The 12,572-nt window shown below is 39.4% G+C and overlaps 1 long non-coding RNA gene across 1 annotated transcript; it reads right to left on the bottom strand.

Moving 5' to 3' along the window:
• Nucleotides 1-10,626: 10,626 nt before the first annotated feature.
• LOC147636380 (uncharacterized) lies at nucleotides 10,627-12,459 on the bottom strand. The gene is made up of 2 exons (XR_015266402.1): nucleotides 11,217-12,459; nucleotides 10,627-10,962 (listed from the first exon to the last, which is right to left on the bottom strand). It is a non-coding gene; the product is annotated as an uncharacterized LOC147636380 (long non-coding RNA).
• Between the last annotated feature and the right edge of the window lie 113 nt (nucleotides 12,460-12,572).

Raw genomic sequence — 12,572 nt, 5'->3', positions numbered from 1 at the left:
CCTCCACAAGAAGATAAGGAATAGCTCTCACAAATAGGAGGAGAATAATCTTAGAGCTTAGAGTAATTCTAGTTTAGAGGTGGAGCACACTCATGTTAAGGGTCAGAAGATTAAATTAAGAAGCGAGGGATATGAAATCAACAGATTTTTTGATGTGAAAAACCAAGAGATACTCATGACCATGAGTTTCTTGAGTATTTCATGCCTAAGAAAATGGATTACACAGGCAAGAAGATAAGTAGAAGATCTCTAGGAACAACATCCCTCCACGAGAAAATATGGAATAATAATTGCACAAGGATATCACCAAGGTGATACTAAACTTTGGATACCAAAACAAGTATAAAAGGGTAAGGCACCACAACTATGCTGACACACTAGAAGTGAAGCAGCACAACAAAGTGCATAGGTCAATGCCAATGAAGCAAGGAAGGTTACTAAAAGAAAACATATAATGGTGTGGAAACAAAAACTACAAGTATGGCCTTATTCCATCAATGAGAAAGCTAAAAATCAAAAGAACCTAATTGAACCACAACTAACAAAGGAAGGTAGCATCAGAGACAAGAGAAAGAGTAAAGCTGAGGAAGAATCTCTTCTAGTGTTTGTCATTAATCTAGCAACTAGTTTTATCCAATGGCTAGAAGAGGGAATTCCCACCTCAAGAAGAAGAGAACTCAAAGATCTCTAGCAAAACAACATCCCTTCACAAGACGATAAGGAATATCTCTCACAAATAGGAGGAGAAGAATCTCAGAGCTTAGAGTAATTACAAATTAGAGTTGGAGAAAACTCATGTTAAGGGTTAAGAAGATCAAATTAAGAAGCCACAGATATGAAATCAACATATTTTTTGATGTGAAAAACCAAGAGATACTCATGACCCTGAGTTTCTTAAGTTTTTTATGCCTTAGAAGAAAATGGATTACACAAGCAAGAGGAGAACTAGAAGATCTCTAGGAACAACATCCCTCCACGAGAAGATATGTAATACTAATTGCATAAGGATATTACCAAGGTGCTACTAAACTTTGGATACCAAAATAGGTATAAAAGATTAAGTCACAACTATGCTAAAACACCAAAATGGGTATAAAAGATTAAGTCACAACTATGATAAAACACCAAAAGTGAAGTAGCATAGTAAAGTGCATAGGTGAATGCCAATGAAGGGAGGAAATTTACAGAAAGCAAACATATAATGGTGTGGAAACAAAAACTACAGGTATGGCCTTATTACATCAATGAGAAAGCCTAAAAGAAAAAGAACTAAACTGAACCACAACTAACAAAGGAAGGGATCATGAGCGAGACAAGGGAAAGAGTAAAGCTGAGGAAGAATCTCTTCTAGCCTTTGTCATTAATCCAACAACTAGTTTTATCCAATGGCTAGATGAGGAAATGCGTACCTCAAGAAGAGAACTCAAATATCTCTAGAAAAACAACATCCCTCCATAAGAAGATAAGGAATAGCTCTCACAAATAGGAGAAGAATCTCAGAGCTTAGAGTAATTCTACATTGGAGGTGGAGCAAACTCATGTTAAGGGTCAAGAAGATTAAATTAAGAAGCGAGGGATCTGAAATCAACACATTTTTTGATGTGAAAAAGCAAGAGATACTCATGACCGTGAGTTTCTTGAGTTTTTCATGCCTAAGAAAATACATTACACAGGCAAGAAACACATACCTAGCAAGTCATTAGGACTCCAAGACATAGAAAATCACCTTCAAAGATGGAAAATCAAAAGATTGTTTTGACACGAAAAACCATGCAATATTTACAATTGTGAGCTCCTTGAGTTTTTCATGCCCAAATAAATTAAATTAAGGATAATAGAAATCATACAACATGATTCATATAACGATATGAAGATCCAAAATACGAGCTCAACTTGGCAAAAATCAATAGATTTTTAACATGAAAAACCAAGAGAAACTCATGCCCAAGAGTTTCTTGGGTTTTTCATGCCAAACAAAAGTTGGTCCCTATAGCAAGCAATAAAAATCACACAAAAGTGTGAAACTCGTGTCAAAGTAGCATGAGCAGTCACAAGCTTAGCTGAGATTCTCAAAAATCAAAATATTTCTTGATGTGAAAAACCAAGATCTACTCACGGCCATGTGTTTCTTGGGTTTTTCATGCCCAAAAAGTACCTCAAAATGATGATTTTAGATGACAAAAGGATTCCACATGGTATATGGCAAAGCTCTACATTAGCTTAAAAATAAAATAAAATAAAAAATTGTGGCATGAAAATTTGTATTTTTTACGACCATGAAAAACTCAAGTTTTCATGACCGTGACTTGGGTGGGGGGTTCACCTAAAAATATGTAAGTATACCATGTGAGTTCAAATGAAGGGGGTTTTTTACTATTAAAATTTAAGGTAAATTTACAGAAATACATTTTATAGAAGGGGTTTTTTAAATCAATTTTGAAAAAACCCATGAGTTCAGAAAGAAAAAGGGGTCATTTTATTCATGACAAATTCACAGGTTTTTAAATACCCCTTGAACACGTGATTTATTAGGTTTCTTTGAGCACCCCTGAGGACTGTGATGAGTAAAACATTTTTTATGCTAGCAAGTTTGACCACTGATAGTCTAACACGTGTTGCCTCATACTTGGCACTCATATCTTCTATTTAAAACCTTGTGTTCTTCTCTGCCATCTATAATGCAGCTCTAAGGCAGTCAATCTCCACTCTCGCCTCTACCAACTCCTGAGTGAGTCTCTCAGTGGTAGGTGTGGGACCCTACGTGACACAATCAACCATGCCGCTCATGTAAAAATATAGAAAAGTACATATAAACATGTAAATAAATGACTAAAAAAACTTAAGAAGTAATAAATATGTAAATACCTCGACATCTATCGTCGGTATTGATTGTGAGAACAAGCGCACCACGTGTTGGATGCTTTCCGTGGTACTCCGTGCGTCGATGCCAACCTGGGTGCCAAGAGCCTTGACTATCGACATAGGCACAAATGAAGGATCTGTAGGAGCTACATGAAGGGTTGGTGGATGCCGCCTACCCTGGTCCTGGAGTCGGCCTCGGCCAGCACCACCACCTGATGGATGGCTAGTGTAATCCACCTCCTCCCCTAAGACAAACTCCATATAAAATTGCTTTGCGAAGTATATGGGAATCTGGCGGTTGTTCGGCATCCTCCCATATGCGGCAACATATTGACTATAGATATGTGCCGCCATACGAGGATGCGAACACCGCGAAATAGTAAGGGACTTGCCCGCCCCAGGCCTCATCCCACGACTATCGAGGAAAAGATCTAAGTAGGCTCCATCCCTAATCGGACCAAGATCACAGACCTGACGATATGTCAAGCCATGTGACACAGGAGCAGTGCGATGGTGGGCTATCCACTCATCTACATAAACAATATCGTGAAGGCTATGAAGGGACGAAAGCATCGCCTCCAAGTCTGCCACGATATGTAATGTAGACGGTGTGTCTCTAGCACTCCTACGGATAGCCGCTAACTCGCGGTCTATCTCCGCGATGAGGTCCACAATAGACGAGCGGCCCTCCTTGTGTGACTCCATGCTAAACCTAAGCCTAACACAAAGGTCCAATGTGAAGGGTCCAATGCTTAGTGCTAAGTAGCACTAATGAAGCTATAAAACAATGCTAATGGGCCCCCTAATGCTAATCCAAATCAAGAGAGCAAGGAGAGTGAAAACGACTTCTGACAATGAGGCAAAAAAAAAGTTTTTCGGTTTTATAACCTCGAACGAGGTTCGGTGGCATCATGCACTTTAGGGTTTGCAAGATGTACGCTCTTGATTTTGGGGTTAGTGAAACAAACGGCCAAGATACACACTTAATTTTAGGGTTGGTGAAGGATCGACGGCTGAGATTTGATATTAGTATCTCATTCAAGGTACATGGATGACTTAGATTTTAAGTCATTACCACGACCGAGGTATGTCGACGGTCGAGATTCATTAAATACCTCGATCGAGATATTTAAACGGCTGGGATCGCATCTTCCAATGTGTGTGAATGGACGGTGGAGATTGCATCTCTATACCTCGAATGAGATATTTGGACGGTGGAGATTGCATCTCTGTACCTTGAACGAGATATGTGGACGGTTGAGATTGCATCTCTTTACCTCAAACGAGGTATTTCAATGGTCAAGATTTGATCTCAATATCTCATTCGAGATATGTGGACGGTGGAGATTGTATCCCTATACCTCGAACAATGAATGGTCGAGATTTTATTTCAATATCTCGTTCGAGATACGTGGACGGTGAAGATGGGCTAGTCAAATATGCCTAGGGGGATACAGCATGGCATTGATGTGGATCCGAGTGGCATGAATATCTCGATCGAGATAGTGTGGTGGCGGTGACCTGTATTGGTGACATGGATGATGACTGGAAACCCGGACCTGCTAGCGTGGCATTAGTTGGTATCTCGTTCGAGATATGTCGCTTTAGGCTTGGGAGGCACGTGTTGTGTTTTAATTCATGATGATATCACGATCGAGGTACTCCGCCCGAGATGCGTGGATGTCCCAATTTTAGAGAGAGTGAATGAAAGTGAGTACCCTCATCTTGCAACTGCCCATTGGTGATGTGTATGAGATGGCAATGTGGTGGAATGTAAATATAGATGTAAGACTAAATGTTTGCTACACTCTTGCCCCAGAGTTACCTCCTTGGTCTAAAATAGGTACCATTATAAATATTTCCGAATATGGTCACATATGTACTAAAACTATTGAGAAGAGATTTCTATAGGTGATGAGAGATGTTTACTAACTATGAGTTTGATTAGATGCATTGTAATTCTCTATATGAGTTATTTGCTAACTATGAGTCTGATTAGATGCATTGTGATTCTCTATATTGTAGTGCAATATCACTTTAGCTTGTATTGCTTAATTTTCTCTAAGCTATGCTTGTACCTACAAAGTTAATGTTATAACTTTTTTACCAATGTCACATGCATGTTGGAATTTTAGATAACACAATGAATTTGGTTAGATCATTGAAGACATTGAAGATACATGTGTGAGAGATGAGTTTATTTATGAGTATAACTTTAACTAAACCATGTAGCAATACCAAATGATTTCATTTCTCCTTGTCAACCCAATAGTATCCTTAGATTTGGACTTATTATCTCACGGGACCTTTTGTACTTCTTGAAGAAATAATTAAAAACTCACAAATGCATAAATATTAAACCATAGACTTGCAAAATGTAATGAGAATTACTCTTGTTTGCTAGGAATTATATTTCTTATTTTATATAGGGGATGCCCATGTGTGTCGTGCCAGTTGGTACGTGTAATTTGATTTTATGGTTACCTATATCTCATGATGACATTGGGATTAATTGATGTGTTCAATTAATTGTTTAACTAATGTGGATTGTGTCTATGAGTATAGGTACGAGATGTGTGAGGGTACCAATTTAGGTGTTGGGCCATATGACACCTCAATCGGTACCATCGTATGGTGTGACACCTCAATTGGTACCCTCGCATGGTGTGCGATACCTCAATCGGTACCCTCATGTTAAAATTACAGCAATGTGATGAGCTATGGTGGATCAAATGCTAGAATCAACATCATTAACAAAGAGATTAGATAATAATTAAGATGTGATTAGTGAGCAATTAACTGATAGCTTAACGTAGGCATGGATAATCAAAAACCAGCAAATTCTCATTAGGCCAATGCCTCAATTTATAGAGTTTACATTCCAAGCATCTAATCCCACGGATCTCTCCTTGATTCACTCCACCTCTTTTGCTTGATTCTCTCCACCTCTCCCAGAATATCTCCACACCTCCTAAATCTCCTCATCCTACCTTTTTTACTTGATTCTCTCCACCTCTCCCAGAATATCTCCACACCTCCTAAATCTCCTCATGCTACCCTTTATTCTCTCCCAGTAGATACTTCTCATATTTTCACAAGTTCTCTCACATTTACAGATTCTCTTTTACAGTCTCTAGCCAAGGGCTTGTTCCCGCTCACATCCTATTCACTTGTATATTTCAACACCTGACACATCTCATGCCATAGGACATCTCAATCGGTACCCTCATACATGAGCCAAATGTTTGTACAAATTATTTATGCGCGTTTGTGCATGGCGTTTCTATATTCCTAGCACATATGCTAGAAGAGTCTCACATTTTAGTTTGATTATGAAACCAATTCTTCAAGATAAAACAAAATGAATACCAAAAAAGTTTACAATTACAAGTAGAAAATGTAGAGAAGTTGTGTCCACTTCATTTTCTTGAAGAACATCTTTACACTCATTTCTACCGTCAAATAGAAGCAAGGGCAAGCCCTTTAACCTTCATCGAGCAATCATTTATATGCAACTTTCCTCTGGTCACATTATGTGGATCTTGCTTTATGTGTATCTTTCGAGCTTGGGTGTTTGTGCTGTACAACTTCACTAAGCTGTCCCAAGCCTCCTTAGGCATTACATGCATCCTTTATATGAAAAATCATAGAATCTACCATTTTAAATGTAGTACCTTTCTAGCTTTTTCATGCCATGCTTTACATGCATGCACTTATTGAGGGGTCGACATACAAGAAGATGTGATCATAGTAGTGCTCTTGAAGAGCTTGCCCCAAGAGTAGTTTGGTAACATTGTTCCACGCTCACTGTGTTAAAGGTGAAAGCCGTTAACATCTAAAAAATGTTGCATAAATATGCACATGTGAAAATAAAAAACACAAAGATAGAGAGAGATTGCCATGAAAACAGTTTTCTTCCTTGAATTGCTGGTTTGTTAGATACAAGAAAATGGTGGTTATAACTCCATGCAAGTATGTGGGATATGAAAAGTCATAAGTGAATATGAAAGCTCATAAATCTAAGGTTCTAAGAGTGCTTTCGCATCATGTAATTGCATAAGTGGAACACCTAGTGTATTGGATTTCGAATCTGATGACTCGAATGCAGAGACTTCCCTTGGCTCACTTGGTACACCTGATGGATCAGATTTTGAATCCAACGACTTGAACCCATAGACTTCCCTTGCCAAACATGATAGGGTTATGACAAGGTTGTGCACACAACATATACATGTGATACCATGCTATAGTATACAATATGGATATGTAGAACCATGCATCAAGAATCACGGCTTGGCACACCTAGTGGATTGGATTTCGAATCCAATGGCTTAAACCCATAGACTTCCCTTGCCGAACATGATAGGGTCATGCCAAGGTTGTGCACACAACATATACATGTGAGACCATGCTATAGCATACAGTATGAATACAATGCATCAAGAATCAAATCTCCACCCCAAGCAGATGGAGTGTCAAACTACCACATAAATAAAAATCTGCATAAAGCACCAACATCTATATCATAGGCTGAAAATAACCTATCACCATAAAGATATGTTGATGTAGATCCTCCAAGCACAAATAAGACCTCAACAACTCCATCAAGAAAGCATGGATGGTCGCCAAAGAGAACACCATCATATCGAAAATCCACCGTGGTTACTAGAGCAAGAATATAATCCTCCAAAAGAACATCATACATCCAGAGCATCATGCTCTAACTCGGACATAGCATCATAAAAGATATCATCATCAAAGGAATGATTAACATAATCTGACAGCATGAGAATTACCTCCAAACTACAAAAATGAGCATAAGAATCAAGTACTAGAGCATCAACATGCTCATCAGCAACTATGAAAACATTATGTGATCTGAGCATCACCAATATCGAGAGCATTATGTGTGTCACCAATCAAGGTGATAAGATAAATTTTCTCCTTTTCTCCCAGTATGCACTGCTAAAGGACAAGGAGAGCCTTTAAGAAATATATCCTGCATATCAGTATCAAAGAATATAAACACATAGAACCATAAATGTACAATATCCCCATGCCAATAGCATCGGAGAACCTATGCTCTCCCACCACACAATCCATAAGCACATGCCTGAACATCTAGCATATCATGATAGAACATAGGATAATCTACATACACGAGGAACCACCATAAGGGAATCTGCATCATCCTCCCCATGTACATCATGCACATGATCAGAACGAGAATCATATCATCACAAGGATGATTAAGAGAACCTAAGAACTGCATAATCACGACATCACCATCATCATGATGAAGAGAATTATCATAAGTATGCATAGCATCCATGCATAATGAACCCAAATAACCATCGAATGAGATCACATCAATGTGATCACCACCACCACCATGCATAGTAAGCTCAATAGATGAAACCTCCAAATTTGGATCATGAACATTTGGAACACTTACAAGAAGAATATCCTAGATAGACCCAAAGATAAGTCTCATATCTGCATCAAGGTTAGCATTGAAGCCTAGCTCCTTGGGATTATCAATGGAAAAAAATTGGATTATCTTGACCCTAGGAACCATCTAGGGACATCCGAGAACTCCCCTGGCACTTCCAGCCCGTTGTGGCTAGGGACATCCGAGAACTCCCCTGGCACTTCCAGCCCGTTGTGGTTCTCCCATGCACCTTCAACTCCCATCATACTCATCCCATCATCTTGGCTATCAAGGTCACGTCATCCTCCATGCTTGGAATTGAATCCATCTCACTTATCGGCCAAGGTCTCAAGCCGGACATTCATGCAGCAGTCAGCACAAAACAAGCAGACACAGAGGAAGAGTTTGAAGACTCTTGGTGGTGGAATTAGCCAAGAGAGTGGAGAAAAGAAGTAAAGAAAGAAGAGAAAAAAGAAGGCCGAGTAAGAGTGTTACTCCTGAGGAGGTAGACTCCAGTGACTCCTCCCGTTCCTCCTCCATTATCTCAATCTAGACAACATAATTAAAGCACCATGACACTAAAACTCATCAAACCACACAAAACTCATGCTCCACACACCATATTATTCATTGAAACAAAAACACATAGTCTCAACATCCTTGAGACTTGGGGCTCAGAGAAAATAGATGAAAACACAGAAAACTAAAGGGTCCTCCCCAAGTAGACCTCAACAAGATCTCTCCACAGCACCTTCTTTAAACTTCATAGAAGCTAGCACTCAACTGACAAAAATCAGCCACAGTCGAGGTAGATTTGATTGGGATCAAGTATCTAACAGAGGTGCTACTCAGAATTCCAAGGGGACACATCTTCTTGCAGACTCTCTGGATTCCAACCCTTCCTCCACTCTCATCCAAATCAAACTTCTCTCATTGTTTTGCTCCTCGTTCTTCACAATCTTCACAAACTGCAAGCTCTCTAGCTTGCGAACTACAATCAAGAAAATAGAACTGCAGGAGTCCACTACATTGCAGTCGGTGCTATCCTCTCTCTGGTGATCCCTAGCCATAGTGTCTTGGAGAGTCCCCTCACAAAAGAACTCGATTGTGCTTCTTGAACCCTGTGCCTACCTTGCTTTCCTTCTAGAAGATTACGCAGCCCGGCTTACTCATTCTTTGATACTCTTCCTATCTTCGTTTTACGCACTTGCACTTTTTCTCTTGGCTGCCATGCACCGTTTTGCCACCTATGATTCACTTCACATAACAATATACAACTATCATACATACATTCACTGTGTTTAGATCGGGCTTGGGATTCCCCTCACAGCATGTTGAAAGGGTTAAAGTGGAGTTGATATTTAGTTTCTACATCACCTCACCTCTCTACTAAGACAAAGATCTTCTTCATCCAACTTTTGTTATGGAGATACAACCATTTTTGGTTTGTTGGTGGTGCCAAACATGGGTTGGTACTTTGGACTCTTGCAAAGCATAGCAAGGTAATATGGGAAGAGGACAAAATCCAAGGGGAAGAGCACTTATAGAGAAGAAAAATAAAATGTGAGACTTTTACCTTAGGATTCACATTGCCTCGATTGTAGACAAATAAAATAATATAGAAAAAGCTAAGAAGAAATTGTAGACAAATAAAATAATATAGAGAAATATATTAACCTTTCACATCCATAAAAATTAAATTATACACAAACTTAAAGAACCCTTAACTTACCAATTAAACTTTCATTGCACAAAAAAAAATTCCACGCACTCATCTCCCTTATTTCGCATCATAGAAAAACATCACACAAAAAAGATGCATGTATTTTACTAAACAATTGAATGATCATGGACTACCTCATAAAAGAAGAAAAAACTCGAAAAGATATGTTGCACTTGGAACCTTAACTGTGTACTTTAAGAGCCAGAGTAGCAAAGTGAATGATCCTTTCGAGTAGTAGGCGAGCGAAAATAGGCAAGAGCGAAAGCGAAAAGCACTGGCAGTAGCAAGTGAAATTAAGCCGAATCAGAGAAAATCAACGAGATCAATCACATGAAAATCAACGAGATCAATCACATGAAAATCAGAGAAAATAATTAGGCTGATTTTTTAATATATTTGGTATCCCAATTGGCAGTTGCCACATCATATTACCGAGCATCGATAATATGATATGGAAGGTAATTGCCATGTCACCTGCCTGCTAAAAAGCATGAATCTAGGGCGGCTCAAAGCAAGTGATTAAAAACTCATGTTCAAGGAATAATAAGATGATTAAGAAGATAATTAAGATATTAGCAACTCAATAGTAATGCTCATGAAAACCACAATGTTATGTTCCAATAATCAAGTTCCATAAACCCATATTTATAGTCTTGGGAAGGACTCCAATCCATGCTTTTTGTGCACCCTTTGGCTACTCTCAAGTGGTCGAGTGTTACAACATTTCAAATGATTTTTTGGCCTACTCAATTGGTGGCGTTAACAATATTGACTTGGGTAGTGAGTTGGTTGATTGTGATATTATGCGTGCTCATTTAGCTGCTTAAAACATGATAATTTTTGTTAAGAGCTTACTGATGCCGAGGTTGTTTGATGTAGAACATGTCGATGATGATGACTTTGTTGATGGTGGCCTTTGATGCTCGTGCTTGGTCTTTCACTTCTTCTACAAAAAGATTTTTTCTTGATGGCAGATTTTCAATTAAAGCTCTTTTTGATGATGCATGAATGCTATATGAGCTTTTAGCTTTCACAATCATGATTATATGCATCTCTAATGCAACAACATTCTCTTTTCATCCCTAGAACTAAATGTCATGTAGAGCATGTGAATTATCCCTTGTGAGGGACATGGTGTGGAGACATTTTTCAACCTTAGGGTTTATAAATTTTTAAAACATTTTTTTAATTGAAAAAAACCTTATCACTTTGTTTCGTTGGAGCCGATGCACTGCTGCCCATGGTTGTCTACTGCCCACACGGTCGTCTGCTGCTCACACGGTTGTCTGCTGCTCACACGGTCGTCTGCTGCTCTAGGTTACTCTTCTATGGGTGGCTCTTCTTGCCCTCTGTGTTTTGTGCCGACACTTTTGCAGTTCTTCCTGAGCTATGTTTGCGATGCCAAAACGGCTGCTTTCACCTCCTTCACCTCAGGCTCAGATCTATGCCACGTTACTGTGTTGGTGGGCCACATTACTCTGTTGGTGGGGACGATGCGCTGGTTGGAATGCCTAGAGAGGCCATTGACATTTCTCCACTGCAGGGACTGAAGCTTGGCGTCCTGTATATTTGTGGAAGATACACAGGCTGACTTCTTCTCTGCACTCCACTGTTAATGCTGATGGTATGCTTTTGTTGCTTCCCTTGTGCACCCCACGTACTCACGCTGTCGGGGAGATTGCCAGCCCACCAGTCTGATACTTCTTCTCCACAGTCTAGCTAACAAGAGCCAGCCACACAACCAGCACTTATGAAGCACTCTCTCTGCTTTGGCTGTTATCTTCTCGTCACCTCTTTACTATTACGTGAACCTGCTGAGATGCGCAACACCCTTTGGTGCCTTGATGTGCCTCCTCTGCCTACTAGTGGCCAGCACCTTGTTCTAAAGGTGTGCTAGTTCTTGTAACCAATGTCTTCTTTAGGTTCTTGCCTTATAGCCCCTGGCCCATAGCCACTTCTTCTCTTTGCTACACCTTGTTCTAAAGGTGTGCTAGTTCGTGTAACCAATGTCTTCTTTAGGTTCTTGCCTTATAGCCCCTGGCCCATAGCCACTTCTTCTCTTTGCTACACCTTGTTCTAAAGGTGTGCTAGTTCTTGTAACCAATGTCTTCTTTAGGTTCTTGCCTTATAGCCCCTGGCCCATAGCCACTTCTTCTCTTTGCTACACCTTGTTACACTCACTAGGAGGAGATCAAGAGTGCTTACTATCCTAATGAATAATCAATGGTTAATGAAGTTACTAAACTAATCAAAGATAATGAAACTTGCAAATCTCCTACTCAAGGCTTCTAATATCTTAGTATGAGAGCTAGCCTAGTCAAGCTTTGATACCATGTTAAAAAGCATGAATCTAGAGCGGCTCATAGAAATTTATTAAACTCATGTTTAAGGAATAATAAGATGATTAAGAAGATAATTAAGATATTAGCAACTCAATAGTAATGCTCATGAAAACCACACAACGTTATATTCCAATAATCAAGTTCCATACACCCATATTTATAGTCTTAAGAAGGACTCCAATCCATGCTTTTTGTGCACCCTAGTGCCAACCAT

The sequence above is a fragment of the Cibotium barometz genome, chromosome 8 (genome assembly GCF_041138505.1).
Source record: "Cibotium barometz isolate CiBa-2024 chromosome 8, ASM4113850v1, whole genome shotgun sequence".
Classification (NCBI taxonomy): Eukaryota; Viridiplantae; Streptophyta; class Polypodiopsida; order Cyatheales; family Cibotiaceae; genus Cibotium; species Cibotium barometz.
The sequence above is the reverse complement of the archived record's forward strand: the minus strand, read 5'-3'. Positions and strand labels throughout refer to the sequence as shown.